Below are 7,678 nucleotides of genomic sequence, written 5' to 3'. Positions count from 1 at the left end.
ATCTGTTGGAATACGACGATATCAACCGCATGCAGATAAGGTAATTGATCGTACGGATTCTTCCCTTCGCTGCCCAGCGCCATCCCCACTAGCGTGCGTTCGTGAGATGCACCACGGCGGCTAGCACGTGCAGGCTCTTTCGAAAATTCGCCGGAAGAAGCGTCAGGATATGGATGGAACATTCTAGATGGGCACGTCGAGAAGCTACTAGAAGGTTCTGTGCCACATGTGACGCCACACAGACACCCACACAGGTCACAATCATTACTGCATAGAGAGTGGGGCTCTAAACCTTTTCAAGGGCCATGGGTCACTAAGCCAGTCAGTCTGTGAATAACTAGCCAACTGTCTACATTCCAGAACGCACATTTATAATCCTTGTAATAATTGTCTAATAAATATGTCGGGTTTACATTAGAATTAGGGTTAGGGGCGTGAAACGAATCCTCGTTTGGGTTACACGTTGTCGTTATGCAATAGAGAAGACATTGACTAGCGCAAATACGATTATTATAGAACCGGACAAGTAACCGTGGTAGTTAGGTACTCGAGAAACTAATGACAATGATCCTAGGTTCAATAACGAATCCGCGGTCGACGGGATGATAGATGAACGTACTCACAAAATCCAAGTCGGATGCGTAATATTCACTGGCCGTAAAGGGTTACTCCTTAATCGATGAGATCGCGAGCGAGAATGCCTTTCCCGTCCCGATGATGCCACAGAGGAAAACTATAACGGGGTGTGTCTAAGGATACGAGATCATCGGATTCGTCGAGAAAAGCCTTCGTTCAGAAAGTAAGGGAAATTGACGTTGCTGCTAATTGGTCAATCTCCATATCGGTGGTTAGAGAAGGATGCTAGCCGCCCTCGAGGGAAAGTTGCTAGTGGGAGACGCCGCTCGTTGAAAAATACGTCTCCCCTATCTTCCCGTAGTTGGGACAAAGGCTGTTTGTCTGTTTGAAGGACTTTAGTTAACTAAACCTTAAGATTTATAACGGGCCCTCGGGCTAGCCGAACATGTACTGCGGAGACGCATCGACATCTTAATACCACGGCTGATGGAGCGGTGTGTGACCATTGTTAGACCGCCTCGTCGCCATGCCAGGCAGCCCGGTTCCCCTACCGGACTGCTTGGCGGCCCCGAGGCGCTGAGCCGCCAAGCGCCCAAGGCCCGAACCCCACGGAGGGGGGGGCCAGCACGCTTCGCCAACGCCACACGGAGGTCCCAGGCGTTCACCCATCCGAGTACTACCCGTGCCCGGCGCTGCTTAACTTTCGTGATTTGACGGGAACGAGTGCATTCAGCCCGGCCAGGGCGTTGGCGTTGCGAGTAAATGGCTCTTTACCAACGTTCTTCTTCCATCTTTCCGGATTCCAATCCTCCAGCATCGATCTCGTTTTCTTGGTCTACGACGTCGTTCGACGTATCATTAGCAGGATAATTAGTTTCCTCTTTTGACAAATTTTTATCTCTGTTGAGATGCGATTACATCTTTAGACACAACGTTAGGCAATATTCTGAGGGGACAAGAAGTTTTGGAGAGAATGGTAAAGAAAATTTGACTTATGACACATAAGAATTATTTATTTTATTATGTAAATAGACCGCGGTTTTTTACGCATTTGTGGAAAATTTGCACGTAATACGACGAAATATATATGCTTCCTTTAATATTTTTCTATAATACTTAATAGGTAATGCAATTGTCCACCCTTTTGTCTTTTATCGGGATTTTATTTTTTTAAATATATTGTAGGTCTAATTATAAAATATTATTGTAGGAATTATCAAAAAATATGGACTACGGGGCTCCAGGGGGATGTAAACCTGAAAGCGTAGGTTTTGTGCGTGTCTATGGAGAAAAAGGTTTCCCTCGCGCAACTATGATCGAGCATCCAAGCTCGAAGGATACAACGTAAAAGTGGAGAGGAAAAAGCATAATCCCGGCAGAAAGGAAAGATCCAAGTGCTTCTCGCTTGTTCTTAAATCCGCAGAGTAAATGGAACGGCAGTAAGAAAAGCAATGACCGAAAATGGAGCGTTCCACTGAATAATGCAACGTTAGACGGTGAATAAATACAGACGGATAAAGCCGTCGCAGCCTCGGTATCGCCAGCTTATTAACGATAAAATCAACGATGTCGCGATACTTTGTCGATGCGACGAACGCTCGTTCGAGACTTGGCTTCGCGATGAGAAACAGTTTTGGAGGAAACGCGTGTAGATAAGGGAGTGGCGATTCCGTCGAACCGGAATGCGAGGAAAAGAAGCGAACGATTCTGCGAAGCTGACGCAGCGCAAACTTTCCTCACGACGTTAACAAACAGAGAAACGGAAAAGTAATTTCTCCAATCTCGAGAATATTTATAAAACGCGGCAAACAGAGGTACATATCGCGTGTTTACGCTTTATAAATAGGAGGAAAACAGGAAGGATGAAAGAGGACAGGCGGAAAGGAGAGAGAGGCGGGGGGATTGGCGAGGAATATCAGGATAAATTTCCACGACAAACACCGAACGAGGCAGTCGAGTAAGCTGTTTCAAAAATATACGTACGGACAGCTCTGGTTTCCAGCTACTGTTCGCAATTCGTACGCTTTGGAAAGTTTGGGAAAGCCGACGGCGTACATGCACGCCGCTCGCTATTTTCTAACGCTCTCATAAACTTTCGATGCAGTCCAAGTATTAACGTGGCAGGGCAAAAACAAGGAGAAAAACGCGTATTCGTATTCGTCGATGCTGCTCTTGGCGTCGATGAAACCCCCATTGCGATCGAAATAAACGGGCGAATTTTCACCGACCTATGAAACGCCCGACACCGCGTATTTGTTCCCGGCGAAAAATACGAGAAAACCTTTGGTAAGGTCAATTTTTTTAACCGTAATCGCTCACCGGATACGCAATGTTGCAAGTTTATCGCGATGAAAAAATGCCAGGAAAAAAAGAAATTTCTCTACACGCGGCGTACAGCCCGATGACTCTTGACAACGCAACAAGTTCGGCGATTTGAAATTTCTATTCTTCGAAAGTGAAACAAACGTGGAAAAAGCGCGATTTTGAGTAAATTCCCGGCAATTTCATAATGTAAACGTTTCGATTTAATTTACATGTACTCGTATCGTCATCGATGTTTCGAGTTCGATCTTACGTGGCGCGGAACCTATTAACGCGATGCTTTTCAGAATGAAACGGAAAGAGTATCGGAAAGTTGCTGACGTTCTTGAACGCGTAGACCCGGTATTACCTGGGCACGATTCCAAACGCCGCGAGCTTTTATCTGCATTTTCAATTTACTTTTTCGTATTAAAAGTAACTGGCTGCTGCTAGTTTGTTTACATCTACATATAAACCGAACTGATCGAGGAAAAATTGCGTGGAAAAGAAAATCACGAAAAAAACCGAAAGACGTTGGAACCGCTGGTTCGTGGGAGCCTTCGTATTCGCGAAAGCCATATTTCGTAGAAATATTATTTTTATTCGCTCGTTTGAAAGAAAGCGACGAATCTCGTTGCGTGGGTGACGCTTGCGAAGCATACGAAAGGAGGGAAAAGAGAAGAAAGGAGGAAACACGGTACAAAACAGGGCAGAGCTGGCTGGTTAATTTGCTTGTAACGATGCTCGCTAGTTACAGCTGGTTGACGTTTCCCGGCTCGGTTGCCACGGACTAGAGCGGTCTCCTAGAAAATCGTCGACTCGCGAGGGTGGAGCGTCGCGCAACGGCTTAATTATCACGAGCACGAAATGAAAATTAGCCGACGACGATGCGTTCGTTCGTTTCCGGGTGAAACGTGGTGACACTTTGCACGGCGAAACTGTTTGAAAAGCAGACGGTACGCGGCAGCAGAGACATCCGTTAGTCGCGGTTGTATCGCGTGCGAATTATCGACGGGATCGGGATCGCTTTAAAAATGCCTGGCTCGTGTTCGATAAATCCAGCAAACAGGATTATTACAGCAACAGGAAGAGATTATAAGAGATACAAACTCTCCTCTCTTTGCAACTTTGTATTTCGGAAAAACGTTTCGAAACGAACGATCGAGTCACGTTCCGTTCCTCCCCGTACACGCTTTCGCCACCGGATCGGTAAGCAAGTTCAGTTTCAGTTTCGCTTTCGGTTTCGGTTTCGGTTTCCGGTAGAAAGTGGAACTCGCTGTTGAAACGTTATCCTCTTGACGTCTCTTTAAATGGTCGTGATTTTGCTCCGCTTTAACTCCTTTCGAACGACGGAAACCACGCTTGCAGAACCGACGTTAACTTTTCAGCGAACATGGTTACAACGTGTCTCGCGGTGTCGCCAGTCAGATGCGTTTCGAACGCATCGACGTCCACTAGAAAACTAGAAAACGATAATACCTCGTGCCCGAACTGTGAGAAACCAAGGATCGCGCGTCGCGCAAGAAGAATTACTGCTTTCGTTGGTCTATCGAAGAAACGATAAATAGTCCCTCGTAATTCCATCGTGCGAAACACGTGGTCGGCCTATCGAAAAATGGCCACGAAACAAATCGTGCACGAGTTGGAGCGATCCGCGACGGAAACGTCTTACTTAAAGTATCGTTGCCATTTGCTTCGAAGCGACAGAGACACGATACGGAAAGCCTTGGGGATCGAGTCGTTAACCAACAGACCGTATAGGTAGGAGAGTACCAAAAACCGCGAAGAAAGGACGACGAACCGCGACACGGTCGTCGTAGAATCGAAGCACTGCAGCCGTGTCGGCCCAACAGACGTAACAACGGTGACCACCGAGAGAAATAGGAAACGGGATAAAGGAAACCCCTGGGCTATGGTTTGACAGCCGACCCGTGAAACCTGCCGATATGCGCGCTGTATTAGAACCCCGTCGGTCGAATCCGTGTGTTGGCGAGACTTCAAAAAATCCTGACACCGAACGCATCGCAACTCCACTCGTAATCCGATGTAGCTACACGCTAGAAGGACGTTCGTGTGCACTGGGGACCGGATACGCGCAGCTTTACGACTCAGCTAACCCCGCTGCGTCTCCTCTCGTCCTGGTCCACACACACGCGTGGCCATGTTTTCCTCGTCTCCGAGGGACGCGCCGCTTTCACGGAATTACGATCCATCTTGTCCGAGTTAATTCTCTTTGCAGACAGACGTGGCACTCAGTAATCCGATGAATTCGTTTTAATCGGTCGACTTGTCGGAAATTGGCGGATTCTACGCGGAATGCACGGTCGAACAGGCGCCTCGCGTCGTGAAATTTTTACCCGTCCGACGTTTCGATTCGAACGACGATCCTGGAGAAACAGGTAGACGCGGTTAATTGCAGCTTCAGAACTGCGCTGGCTGAAACGAAAGGTAGATTTGGTGTATTCCGTGGAACGAACGAGCTGTTTCACTAACATCGGAACAAAGTAGAAACGAATCGGTACTTATCAAGGAGAAAACATTGTCCAGCGTGGGGAAAAGATTAAGGACCGATATCCCTCGATCCACGCTGGAGAGGGCCGAAGAAACAAGGCGAATTAGCGGGAGATCGGGAGAAGAAGGCAGAACGGGCGGAATAGAAAAGGAATGGATACGGCAAGCATCGGCCGTGCGATTTCGGTTTCGTATCACATAGCGTTATCCCCTCGTAAAGTTGGCCACTCGTGCCACTAGCAGAAACTGTATGGCGGGCTCCGAGAGGGTTTTAATCGCGCGACGGACGAACGTATCGGTGAAATTACTGGAGAGCCCCGTCGACGTGCCTTTCGGTCCTGTCTGCCCCACGGCTCGGCTGCCACGGATCTAACAGATTTGCCGGATACAACGTGCCGGGTTACGAAACTTCGAAACTGGCTAAGTTAATTGCCGGTCGCTCCCCCGCACGTACTCGTCTATCAGGCGACTCCAACTAGTAACCAACGAGGAAACCGCTGATTTCAGGCGTAAATTCAGCTGAAAATCCGTAACGTGGAACGATGAAAGAGGCCGCACGGAAGAAAATAGCCTGGCGATCAAAAGGCTGGAACGTGCTTTCAGACCCGGACGCTTAGCTGCGCCGCCCCGCACCGAGATCCACTCTGACTTTCGCCCTTTGCTGCGAATATGACAGCCCGTTCGCGCTTTACCCTCGACGATCGACGCCGACCACGCTTCTGCCGCCTGTTATTTCCCAACCGTCCACCGTTTTGCTCCCCTTGTTTTTCATTTTCTTCTTTCCGCTCTTCTCCTTTTATCCTCTTTTCCCTTCTTCTCTCGCCGAAGCGCCGCGTTTGCTGTCGAGTTCGGCTACGATTGGCAAACACAAATCTTACGTGGACGCGCGATACGCGCGTTCCACGCATTTCAAATTTCACGACGTAACGTACTCGACGACTCAACGTAACGTGGAAAACGCGACAAGATGTTCGAATTTGGAATTATGCGAGCGCGCTGGGTCGATCGGCATGCCATCCGCCAAACGCGCGGCAAATAAATCTGTCGGTGTAATTTTAACGAGCCGCGATACCGCTCGGGGATTATACGGGTAATTTAAATTCCGCTCGCTCGATCGACGCGACCGATGGTAGAGCAAATCGGACGAACGGTTTGTAACACGAGACATTAATAAAGTTGGTGGAGCCGCGGAAAGCGGATGGAAATGGAAATTTTCCGATTTTAATATCGGTGAATGCATCGAGAAGAAAGATCAAAAGGTTGACTGTTGATTAATTTGAGCGGCACGCGAGCCACGAGCCCCGAGCCCCGAGCGTCGCGATGCTCGCGTGCGCCGAAGCTACTGCGATCGAGCGAGCGTCATAACCTCGGTAAATAACCCGTCGTATAATATTACGTACACTGATCAACGATTCGGAAAGGGAGTTTCGCTAACCGGGGCATCGCCCCACCGTCGTGCGAAAATAAACTAATTAGCCTTTGGGGACGTCGAGGCATGCCCCTCGACGCCCCAGCGGATTTCAAGTCGTCGATTTTACAGCTAGCTGCTGTTACGTTCGAACCGTTTGTAAACCAGTGACGCGCAATTTGGGATAGCGATTGCGATCGAAATCCGACCCCTCTCGAGAATCCTACGGAAAGAGAATTTCTTTCGCAGTGGTTGGTCTGGCCGATCCAAGTTTCGGCGCGCGTTGTCGCGATGCCTAATCGCTGCGTTGCCGATCGTCGTTGCCATTGGAACGCGCGGCGAGCGAACAGCCGTGAGTTTGCTCTGTACACTCGAGGCCTGAACTTAAAGGCTTAACGACCTGTTTGCCGTTGCAGCTCGGCAGAAACGAATCTTCGGCGTCCGCCCGAGCTAAACCAGCGAATATTCGAGCGGCCTGCCTCGGAACGGTCGCTGAATTTCTGCTGAAAAATTAATCAACGCGGAACGTAAATCGCCAGTGATAAACACGTGAAAAACCATGCGCTGATGATGGGGGGGGGGGGGGGGGTGGAAAGAACGGCAACGGCAACGTTGTTGCCAAACGAATGTAATGAACGGGCAAATACGCGTTTGTTTGCAAGTACCCTACGGCGAGCAAATAACGTTACGCGAAATACGCGGCCCGGTTTCATCCTGTGTCGTCCTTTTATACACACGCGTGAAAAATTTCGCGGAAATTCGCACTGGCGACGCAGAATCGGTGCGCGGAAGAAATCTGGCCGACTCCTGTTAATAAATTTCTTTCTTACAAAATTTACCCGTGGACCGCGCTATCCAGCCGCCCGTGTTTCCATCTCTTCG

General features: G+C 48.9%; 1 pseudogene; it reads right to left on the bottom strand.

Annotated features, from left to right (window-relative positions):
• Nucleotides 1-1,208: 1,208 nt before the first annotated feature.
• LOC126876296 (5S ribosomal RNA) lies at nt 1,209-1,327 on the bottom strand (annotated as a pseudogene).
• Between the last annotated feature and the right edge of the window lie 6,351 nt (nt 1,328-7,678).

This window comes from Bombus huntii, unplaced genomic scaffold, assembly GCF_024542735.1.
Source record: "Bombus huntii isolate Logan2020A unplaced genomic scaffold, iyBomHunt1.1 ctg00000068.1, whole genome shotgun sequence".
Classification (NCBI taxonomy): domain Eukaryota; kingdom Metazoa; phylum Arthropoda; class Insecta; order Hymenoptera; family Apidae; genus Bombus; species Bombus huntii.
This window is presented reverse-complemented; position numbering and strand designations above follow the sequence as displayed.